The sequence below is a fragment of the Peromyscus californicus genome, unplaced genomic scaffold (genome assembly GCF_007827085.1).
Source record: "Peromyscus californicus insignis strain IS unplaced genomic scaffold, ASM782708v3 Scaffold_4__1_contigs__length_199733344, whole genome shotgun sequence".
Lineage (NCBI taxonomy): Eukaryota > Metazoa > Chordata > Mammalia > Rodentia > Cricetidae > Peromyscus > Peromyscus californicus.
Window position 1 is genome coordinate 40,476,044 of NW_026294562.1, and position 12,049 is coordinate 40,488,092.

The window sequence follows — 12,049 nt, forward strand, 5'->3', positions numbered from 1 at the left end:
GCATATTTATTTATGCATCTTCTATAACCCAGTAAGGCTATAATGACTGTGGGCTCTGGCCCCCCACTGTGAGTGGCTGCCGCCTTGCTTGCCGACCTTGACCAGATGTCCTCCCTATTCAGATTCCCTGCCGGTTTCCTTCTCACCTAACGTTCTACCGGAGGTTCTTTGTTCCTGTATCCTGCATTTGGTGTAAACAGCTTAGATGCAAAAATGTAGCGAACTTCTGCCCTCCGGGATCCGCCATTGTGCTGTAAGCCTGTATTTAAGGTTTCCTCCCTCTTTCAATAAACGGCATTCGGCTGGCACTCGGCATTCAGCCGTGGCGAATGACTCGCTGTCTCTTGTCCCTTATTTTTTAATCCACAGCCCCTCGCTCAGACATGGTGAACGGGTGGTGATAGCGCGGGCGTTATCCCTACAAATGGAGGTTCCTACCGAGATCCGAGAAAGAAGGGACAAGCTGATGGACACCCGAAAGGTAAGGCTGGCCAGCAATTTAAAGAAAAAAGAAAAGATAAGGGTGAATTGAAATGGGTGCAGGTAGTTCACAGTCAGTTAATTGAACTGCTGAAGCAGGAAGGCACCGAAGTTAAGAAAGGGCAAGACAGCTGAAGATTTTAAATAAAAAAGGAAATCTTCTCAATAGAGAAGAGGGAAGAAAAGGAAATTTCCCATTAGAAAAGGGAGAAAAAATTTTAATCAAGAAAAAAGGATTTTCCCGGTAAAAAGGGGAAAAATTTTTGAAACTAGGCCTAAAGATTAGGGCCCTGTAGAGGAAGGATGAAGGAAAGAGAAAAGCCTCTTCCCAGTGGTAATGGAGGAAGAAAAGTCTCTTTCCAATTGTAGAATTTTCAGGATAGCTGAAACTCTGAGCTCTTTCTGCAGTGCAGCATCTGAGTTACAAAGAATCGGCAGGTAGGCCTCATTGCTGCTGGCTGAACAGCAAGCGAGCCCAGAGGTTAGAAGTTTGGCTGTCTGTTTGCTTATTTTGGTTCAAATGTTTTTTAATTTTCCCTCAGAATGGGAATAATTCAATATTTAGGATCCCTTCGTGGGAAATGTTTTTGTTTTTTCCCTTATGGGAATAACTCATTATTAGGTAGTCCTTTCATGAGAAGTAAAAGAAAGTTTAAAAGGGAGTGCACGTGTCCAGCATGGCGGCAAAGGCGTGTGTGAGATAGCCCAGAGCAGCAGGTGGGCAGGTACACGCAGGCGGGAGGCATAGCCACGAGGCTGATGAGGGGAACAGACTTGTGGGCAGGCAAGCGAGCAGAGGCCAGGAGAGGGACTAGCACTAAAAGTTTAAACGGGCCTAACTTCTGATGAAAAATGGTTTCGGTCAGGACATGGAATGCTAAGTCAATGCTGTGTGAATAAAGGATGTTCTGTTCTTTTGATTGTCTTAATAAATGTTTGGATGAATGTTTGATTCTCATGGTAGATAAACTAAAGGAACAGAATTCATAATTTTGAACTGTATATTAGGTGTGCTCTTGTCTGTTGATCATTACTGAAAATTTGGTTCTGCAATTTAAGTTGCTTTCTAGAAATTCTTGGTTTAATTTTATAGAAATATAACACCTGAAATGGATTGGGTTGTTAGCTTATTAAATAATGTTGTTGCTAAGATAAACCCATAAAAAATAATCTCTTACTGATAAAGAGGTCACAAAATTATTTTTCTAGTAAATAAAATACAGGTAAATTGTTTGGTCCACATTGTTAATAATTGGCTATTTGTGTTAATGTGTTATTTGAAATCTATATTTTTAAAAAAAAAATCCTCTTTTTAAGATTTTATAAAAATACTCCAGAGTATTACCTAAAGTTACCTCTTCAAATCCTATAGAGATTGTATTTAATGCTTTTATAATTGGCATATGTAAAAAGGACCATAGAAATAGAAGCTGGTGATAGAATTGCTCAATTATTATTGCTTTCATATTTTAAAGGCAAAATGGCGCCTATATGTAGAACTGGAGGTTTTGAAAGTACAGGGAAAAAAAGGTGTTTTGACAAACAGTTATCAATGATAAGCAGCCTAAAATTAAAAACAAAATTATATGGGATTGAGATTGAAAGATAATTGGATTCTGGTGCTGGATATATCTATAATTTCACAAGAATCCTGAGATCCCAATTGGCCCCTTAAGAATTCCATCTCGCCGGGCGGTGGTGGCGCACACCTTTAATCCCAGCACTTGGGAGGCAGAGGCAGGCGGATCTTTGTGAGTTCGAGGCCAGCCTGGTCTACAGAGCGAGATCCAGGAAAGGCGCAAAGCTACACAGAGAAACCTTGTCTCGAAAAACCAAAAAAAAAAAAAAAAAAAAAAAAGAATTCCATCTCTAACCTACAAGGTATCGGTACAGCTCAGACACCATTGCAGAGCAGGCTACTTTTAAATTGGAAGGATGAGGAAGGTCATGCAGGAACTTTTCAACCCTTTGTGCTACCTGACATTCCAGTGAACTTGTGGGGACGAGATGTGCTAGATGGTATGGGAGCAGTGCTTACTACACAGCCTGTACAACAGATACTGAAGAGTCAGGGCTACTGCCCGGGCAGAGGCTTAGGGAAAATGTTGCAAGGAGACCCACTCCCTGTGGCAGACAAAAACTGTGTCACTAGAGGTCCTGGGGATACTAGAGGGTTAGGGTCTTTTCCATAGGGGTCACTGCACAGCAGCCTTCGATTATACAACTGATATAAATCACTTGGAAAAGTGATGACCCTGTATGGGTGGAACAGTGGCCTTTTAAAGAAAAATTGGAGGCTGCGAACACATTAGTTAAGGAACAGTTAGATGCTAGTCATGTCATTCCTTCCACTTCAGCTTGGAACTCACCTATATTTGTTATTAAAAAGAAGTTAGGAAAATGGAGGCTATTATAGGATCTTAGAGCTGTAAATAAAACCATGCTTTTCATGGGAGCAACACAACCTGGCTTGCCTGCCCCTGTGGCAATTCCTAAACATTGGCATTTAATTGTGGTTGACTTATGGATGATATTAATGGCTGCTAAAGATAAAAAACTTGTTTGATGCCTTTTCTAATTTACAAGAGGTTCTTAGCCTGGCTAATTTACAGATTGCCCCAGAAAAGGTACAGGTATCTTTTCCCTATCATTATTTAGGTCATGAATATTTTAGTTTTTCTCATTCACCTACTGGAGTGTTTTGGCAAACAGGTTCTATTCTATGGGTCCATTCCCCAGCTTCTCCAACAAAAACCATCACTCCTTATCCTCAGGCTATTGCTCAGATTATATTTAAGGGAATCAAGATCAGTGTTCAAACTTTTTGTAAGGAGCCAGATATTGTGGTGACCCCATACACCCAGTCTCAAATAGCATGGTTGCAAGCTAATGATAATGATTGGACCATATTGACATGCTCCATGCAGGGTCGGTTTGATACTCACTACCCCTCCAATGATGTGTGTAAATTTTTTAAGTTGCATCCTGTTATATTTCCCAAGATAGTACAGATGACTCCTATTCCTCAGGCCCGTGTAGTATTTACTCATGGCACTTCACATGATTTTGCTTTGGTGGTTTCTGGTAACATAGTAAAGAGAATGAAAGTCCAGGGCACTTCTGCCCAGATGGTAGAGGTACAGGCGCTGTTGCTTGCTTTACAGATGTTTTCTGATGAGAGTGTAAATATTTATACTGATAGTCAATATGTGGCACATGCCATTGTGCCTTTGGAGACAACAGCCTACATACCATCCATTTCTCCCATTCATGAATATTTATTGCAAGTGCAAGGACTTATACGGTCCCGCTCACATAACCTTTATGTGGACCATATTAGAGCTCACACTCAATTGCCTGGACCTCTAAGTGAAGGTAATCAGAGGGCTGATGCCATTACTCATATGGCTGTCATATTAGTTTGTTCTGCCTTTGATAAGGCTACTCAGTTGCATCAACGTTATCATCTTAATGCTGGATCTCTTCGTCATCATACAGGCATAACCCGGGAACAAGCCATCCAGATAGTTAAATCATGTCCTATTTGTGTTGAATTTTTACCTGTTCCTCATTTGGGAGTTAATCCCCGAGGGCTTTTACCTAATCATGTGTGGCAAATGGACGTCACACATGTGCCTTCCTTTGGAAAATTACAATATGTCCATATTGATACATATTCTTCTCTAATTTTTGCTTCTGCCCATTCAGGGGAAAAGGTTAAGGATGTAAAGAATCATTGTCTTCATGCTTTTGCTTACATGGGAGTACCAAAATGCATAAAGACTGAAAATGGTCCCGCCTACAGCAGTACGGGATTTTCAAAATTCTGCCAAGACTTTTGTTAATAAGACTGGTATTCCTTATAACCCTCAAGGACAGGCTATAGTAGAATGCTGCCATCGTACCTTCAAAACATATATTTCTAAAGTAAAAGGGGGGAGCTAGGGGCTCATCTCTCCTCTCCACATTCTATTCTTTCCCTTGTTTTATATATTTTAAATTTTTTATCGGTGGATTCTGCTGGAGTATCCGCTGCAGATAAGCACTGGAGGGCTCCTGTTGCCAATCATCCTCTGGTGTGATGGAAGGATCTTTCTACTGGCACTTGGAGGGGACCCGATCCAGTGTTGGTGTGGGCCCGGAGATCTGTTTGTGTCTTTCCACAGGACAATGAAGTTCCTCTTTGGGTTCCTGAGCGCTGTGTGCGCCCTGTGGCTGCTGCTGAATCCCGACATGGCAGAGACCTATTGGGCCTTTGTAAAAAACTCTTCCCTTCTGATGCCAATGGGGATTGAGAGCCCAATACAGCCAGCCTTGGCAAGCATTAACGTAATCCTAAGAACTGTAGCCATGTGGTTGGATTCTTCAGAAGGTAATGTATGGTAACTTTTTTCAAAAATGTTGAGAATGTGTCACACCTTGGAGATTAAGGATAACTCTGAAGGTCACTGACCTCTATTTGTTAACAGTAGCATGCCAGCTAAGCCTTTTCACATTTTGCAACCCTCTTCAAGCTGGTGTAGTACCTACTTTTCAGGAATGGCTCTGTGCAACATTTATTGGCCTCCTGAAATTCATCTAGCCTTTTTGAAGATACCTTAAATTTCTGAGCCTGAATGTAGCCATTAATGAGACCATTAGTTCTGCTCCTTGTTTGCTGTTTTTGTTTTTGTTTTCTCTATGGTTCTTAGTTGTTCTTTTGCAGATCTGCCAGCCTAAGTAGTGCTGGGATCAAGAAAAATGGGCCTTGGTGGTTCGTGTTCCTGGAGCTGCGTCCATGCCAGTGGACCATGGCAGTTAGACACAGATGATGCTCACACGCTCCAGAAGAGACTGACATCGCTGTTGCCATTGTTGCTGTTATAGCAGTGGTGGCCACTGCTGCTATTGCTTGTGGGATGGCTACTTCATAATTGGGTTCTACAGCTAGCACAATGGAGACCCTGGCAGCAAAAGTAGCTACCACAGTTAGTTAATCTTTTATTGTATTGGGCATGATAAATTTAATTCTACATTGGCTTTGAAAGTTGTAAAAATTATTAAAACTCAAGTTCTATTTGCTTATGGGATACCACCTTACAAGGACTCCAATTTGCAGTAAGGCTTGTTTAGGAAGGGAATGGCTCAGTTGCCTTTAGCCTCCTGGCTATGGGTGGGTTAGGACTTCTGTTGGTCTTTTCTGTGTCGCACAGATTGCAAGCCCAGTGCCACTTTGAGATCTTTGGCAGCAGTCACTCTACAGCTCACAGTGGTTGAGTCTGTATGATAATGAGTATTCAGAGATGGGTAATGCTTGGGGGGCGGTCATCAACCTAAGACAGAGCACTTGTGTGGCCTGGGCAGGTGTCTCTATGACGGGTAAGGTGACCTGCTGACGTCCCACGCAACCTAAGTCAGAAGCTCATTTTTTTAGTAAAAAGGGGGGACCTGTGGGCCCTGGCCCCCCCACTGTGAGTGGCTGCCGCCTTGCTTGCCGACCTTGACCAGATGTCCTCCCTATTCAGATTCCCTGCCGGTTTCCTTCTCACCTAACGTTCTACCGGAGGTTCTTTGTTCCTGTATCCTGCATTTGGTGTAAACAGCTTAGATGCAAAAATATAGCGAACTTCTGCCCTCCGGGATCCGCCATTGTGCTGTAAGCCTGTATTTAAGGTTTCCTCCCTCTTTCAATAAACGGCATTCGGCTGGCACTCGGCATTCAGCCATGGCGAATGACTCGCTGTCTCTTGTCTCTATTTTTTAATCCACAGCCCCTCGCTCGGACATGGTGAACGGGTGGTGATAGCGCGGGCGTTATCCCTACAAATGACCTTTTGAAAATCTAAGCACCCATACATCTAAGTACCCACACTATATTCAACAAATGCCATTCGCATCCTTTCTCTATCAGATCGTGTGTTTTCAGAAGTGTGTCAGATACCATCAAAGCCTCTTCCTTTCTATCAGCATCAGCATCGTTGTCATTTGTACTTCATAATCTATCACCAAGATCTATTATGCCTAATAGACATTTATATTCCCCTGACAATTCAGTTTCTGGTAAAAGAGTGACATATGGAATATCTTTAGGATGGTCTTCATTGGTTTCATTGTTTAAATAAATATCATCTTATTGCACATAGTCTATAATTTGTATTTTATATTCTAATTTTGGCTATTTTAATATGCTACCACATATACCTAGAAAATTAGTATTTCATTATAGTTTTTAGGTTAATAATAGAATCAATAATAGAATCACTCCTAATTTCAATAATAGAATCCCTGATTTTCTACAGTTATACATTCCTAATTTCAATGAACAGTTTTTATCTTCTGTTGAAACAAGAACAGAATGGCTACCTATTGTTTTTATTTTTCGGCAGATAAATCACATGGAATTTTATTATTTCTTATGAATAATAAGATTATTATTATTAGCTTGGCTTGTTGCTATTCAGCTTTTCTTAAATTATCCCATCTACCTTTTGCCTCTGGGCTTTTACCTTTCTCTATTTCTGTATATCTTTTCTTTCCTTCTTATTCCATGTCTGGTTGTGTGACTGGGTGGTTGGCCCCCTCTTTTCTAACTCTTTGATCTTTTTTCTCTCTTTTTCTCCTATTTCTTCTCTCTGCCTGCCAGCCCCACCTATCCTTTCTCCTGCCTTGCTATTGGTCATTCAGCTCTTCATTAGACCAATCAGGTGTTTTAGACAGGCACAGTAACATAGCTTCACAGAGTTAAGCAAAAGCAACATAAAAGAATGCAACACATCTTTGCATCATTAAAAAAATGTTCCACAGCATAAACAAATGCAACACATCTTAAAATAATATTCTACAACAGCTACCACTGTTGATTACTCCACATCAAAATCTCTCTCTCTCTCTCTTTCTCTCTCTCTCACACACACACACACACACACACACACACACACACACACACACACACACAATTATTATAAGTAATTTAAGGAGTGTTTCCTAAAACAAACACAATGTCGCAAGCTTCACAAGTCAAAGCCTTGAGAAAATAACTACTATAAAATGCCTTCCAGTGGTAAGAAATATCTTTATATTTTAAGCAAACAGGCTTGTGGAGATAATTCTGTGACACATAGAAGCATAACACAAAGGAAGCATGAATTAATTTTAAAGTCATGATAACAGGAATGTAAATATCCTCTAACCTCTTGCATATTTTTCTAAGTTAAACAATAATTCGAATCTAACCCATGCTTGGATTCTCAAAGTCATTTATGGCAAGATGTCATTACAGTTTCTTATTAAGTATCATCTCAAGTAAACAAATCATGTTAAGTATCTTAAGACAGGTGATTTATAGTTTCAATTATAGTTCTAACTAAAGCTGATTTGATGTATTTAGAGTCAGGTCTATAAAATTGTTCAGTTAAGTGAAGGCAAACAATCCCAAGCCTGACTCCCTTAAATTCTATGCCAGGGATTCACATGGTGGAAGAAGAAAGGGACTCCTTCAAACACTCAAACACGCACACACACACACATACCCTAAATAAATATAATTTTTTAATTTTACAAAATATAGTACATGGAGTGAACAATTTAATATGATACAGAACATTAAGGAATCTATACATGGACTCTCTAGTCACATAGCACTTTTCATTTTGATTTATGATATTTTGAGTGAAAGTTCTGGATTGAACCTACTGCTTGATTGTAGCGTCAGCTCATTGTAGTTTTTCCTAATCATAAGCAGTGCTGTAAACATTTACAGACACACTAGAGTGTACAAGTTTCTATAACTTCCTCATAAGTGGTTTTGGGATTCTGGGTAAAGTAAACAGGTGTCTTTACTTCGACATGATACAACCCCCACCCTGCCGCCGCCCCCATCTTTACTAGAGATTGTTGGATATTCCCTACAGGAGTGCCAAGAGCCTATTTTTTAGTGCTTCTCTGTGAGATGGCCTGTCTCATCTCTTCAGATCCCCATTCACACACGTTTTCTCTTGCCTCCGATATAATTTACATACACAGATTCTTTTCCTCTTTGACTTGGAAGATATACGCAGCCTTTGTACATTTTTATAAAAATATTTACCTTTATGTGTATGTGTTTGTCTGAATGTACGTACATACACCAAATGTGTGTCCGGTGCCTGCAGACACCAGAAGAGGGTATCAGATCCCCTGAAGCTGAAGTTACAATCAATTATAAGCCATCATGTACACGGGTGCTGGAAATTGAACCCAGATCCAGTAGAGAAACAAGCAGTGCTCTTAACTGCTGAACCAAGTCTCCATCCTCTGGAGTTTTGTTTGTTTTTGTTCACTCTTAGGTCTCTGGTCTGATGCTTAGTCGCATTGTTTTTCTAACGGGGGCAGGTTGGACCTCTGGATTTAGACTCCAGAGTAGTAGTGCCCTCCTTGGGAACCATTAAAATTGGATTCTTCAAAGTTTTGCCAAACCTAAGGATTCAAATGCTCTCAGGGTGAATCCATACTCATATGTTCTCAGTGACTCAGAAGTATGCCAGAGTTTGAGCAGCATTCCTGTAGAATTACTCAATGTCTACCTACCTTATCAAAGCCCTTTTTCCTAGCCAATGAACAGACCCCACAGCACTCCACCTTCTCTGACATGCTCAGCTAGAATTTTTATTGTGTATAAGCAGAAGGGGCAGGGAATGTGTCAATGGTAAATTAAACATGAATTAAACATAACAGCATTTGGAGACCACTAGTCTCTTGTTTTTGTTGTTTTGCTTCCCAATCCTTGGTTATCTGTTAAAGGTTCTTTTGTTAAAGTGGTGATTTTTGCTGATGTCCCTTTGAAGGATCTTCCTATAGTCTTCATGTCTGCATTATCGTTATCTGGGTCCAGAGCTCAGGCCTTGCAGTGACTTTCTGTCAGCACTTGAAGGGAGGACTTGGCTGTGCTCTGGCATCTGGGGCAGATATGAAGTCTGTTGTTTGTCTAATGAGCGCTTGTTAACAGGAATTCTGTCTTCCTCCGTGTGGCTTTGAGAATGGCTCCCTTTGTGTGAGGTTACCACCTCCTCCACACGTACATTTCTTTCTAGCTATGCCTTTCGCTTGTGTGTCCTGTTAAATGTATGGAATTATGAATGCCTTAAACTCTGCCAAGTTTTTGCTGCTAGTTTTTGTGCACATTGCTTTCATCTGCTTTGTTCCCATTCTTTTGGGCATCCTGAGGAATGCATCCTGGGGGTCGGCACCTCAGCTTCTATACCTTCTGCTTTCCCTTGCTTGCTCCTTTTCGCTTTTGTCTCTTCTGGTGCCTCTTCTCCATTTTTGCTGAATTTTAACTTCTTAGTTCCAAGCACTCTTTTTGTCTCTGTTTCTCAAGGATTGGGCTATTTCCCACCTGTAACCTTAACTGCAAATAGTTCTCTACTGCTTGCTGCTGTTTTTGCTATTTTGGGGGGCCCGCCACCCAGCTCCTAAATAAGTTACACATGGAGGCTTATTCTTAATTACGAATACCTGGCCTTAGCTTGACAGTTTCTAGCCAGCTTTTCTTAACTTAAATTACCCCGTCTACCTTTTACCTCTGGGCTTTTCCCTTTCTCTAACTTCTGTAAATCTTATTCTTATTCTGTGGCTTGCTGTGTAACTGGGTGGCTGACCCTGGAGTCCTCTTCCTTTTCTGTTTCTTCCTTCTTTCCTCTCCTCCCAGATTTCTCCTTCTATATATTCTCTCTGCCTGCCAGCCCCTGTCCCCATCCTTTCTCCTGCCTTGCTATTGGCTGATGGGCTTTATCAGACCATCAGGTGCTCTAGACAGGCACAGAAACACAGCTTCACAGAGTTAAACAAAAGTAACACACCTTAAAATAATATTCCCCAACAACTGCCTATTCCAGAAATGGCAATCATGTCTTGGTTTCAAGAAGTTGTTTATAGCCACGTGCGAACTTACTTTTGCTTCAGAAGGTTATATGACCACCTATGACTGCCTTGTCATGACTACCTGTGGTTAGGACTGTTTTACACTAGCCTGCCCAAGCGACAGCAGGACAAGTCAGCAGTAGCAGCTAAGATGCGACACTGTGGTTACTGCCACCACTAGTCATGAACTCATCCTGTGCACACGTGCTATATCCCCTTACAAAAAGCAAGCACTTTCTCTCCTCACCCTCTCTCACTCTCCCTTCCTTCTACTAGCTCAGAGGCTGTCTCTGAGCCCCTCCCCCTTCCCAAATGTGAGTGCCTTTGCATGGTGTGACTGGAGTGACTTTTGGGCACCTGTTGGCTCCAATCTCCCAAGGCACCTTCCGCTGTTAAATCATTACAATGACAACCTGTTAGGCCCACCTTGCAACCATGTCTTTGTTTCAGGAGGCCGTTAGGACTCAAGTGTATGCTTATGTCCTGCTCCTGGAACCCCACTTACTTTGCTGCCAAATCCACCATTTGGAAACTTGTGGGATATTTATACACTGTGTGAAGGAGTAGTGCTGTGATTGGTGTAATAAAAAGCTGAACGGCCCAGTGTAACTGGATTTATGTTGAGGTTTTTGATCCACTTGGACTTTAGTTTTGTGCATGGCGATAGTTATGGCTCTATTTGCAATCTTCTACATGTTGACGTCCAGTTATGCCAGCTCCATTTATTGAAGATGCTTTCTTTTTTGCATTGTACAGTTTTGGCTTCTTTGTCAAAAATCAGGTGTTCATAGGTGTGTGGGTTAATGTCAGGGTCTTCAGTTCGATTCCATTGGTCCATATGTCTGTTTTTATGCTAATACCAAGCTGCTTTTTGTTTTTCCATATGAAGCTGAGTATTGTTCTTTCAAGGTCTAGTGAAAAATTGTGTTGGAATTTCGATAGGGATTGCAGTGAATCTGTAGATTGCTTTTAGTAAGATTGCAATTTTTATTATGTTGATCCTACCTATCCATGAGCATGGGAGAGCTTTCCGTTTTCTGATATCTTCTTTAATTTCTTTCTTCAAAGACTTAAAGTTCTTGTCATACAGGTCTTTCACTTGTTTGGTTAGAGTTACCCCAAGGTATTTTATATTGTTTGTGGCTATTATAAAGCGTGATGTTTCTCTGATTTCTTCCTCGGCCCATTTATTATTTATATGTAGGAGGGCTACTGATTTTTTTGAGTTAATCTTATATCCCACCTGTTGTTGTTTGGTTTTTGGCTCTTTTGGGGGGCCTGCCACCCTGCTCCCTAATAAATCACACACTGAAACTTATTCTTAATTATAAATGCCCAGCATTAGCTTGGCTTATTTCTAGCCAGCTTTTCTTAACTTAAATTATCCCATCTATCTTTTGCCTCTGGGCTTTTCCTTTTCTATTCCTGTATACCTTTCTTTGTTTCTCCATTGCTGGTTGTGTAGCTGGGTGGCTGGCCCCTGATGTCCTCCTCCTTCCCTGGTTACTCTTTTGATCTCCCTCCTCCCAGCTTTCTCCTTCTATTTCTTTTCTCTGCCTGCAGCCCTGCCTAATCCTTTCTCCTGCCTTGCTATTGGCCAGCCATTCAGTGCTTTATTAGACCATCAGGTGTTTTAATCAGGCACAGTAACACAGCTTCACAGAGTTAAACAAATGCAACATAAACAAAAGTA

General features: G+C 41.1%; 1 long non-coding RNA gene across 1 annotated transcript; it reads left to right on the top strand.

Moving 5' to 3' along the window:
- Positions 1 to 372: 372 nt before the first annotated feature.
- LOC128095081 (uncharacterized) lies at positions 373 to 6,595 on the top strand. Its single transcript, XR_008213143.1, has 2 exons — positions 373 to 481; positions 4,647 to 6,595. It is a non-coding gene; the product is annotated as an uncharacterized LOC128095081 (long non-coding RNA).
- Positions 6,596 to 12,049: the final 5,454 nt, after the last annotated feature.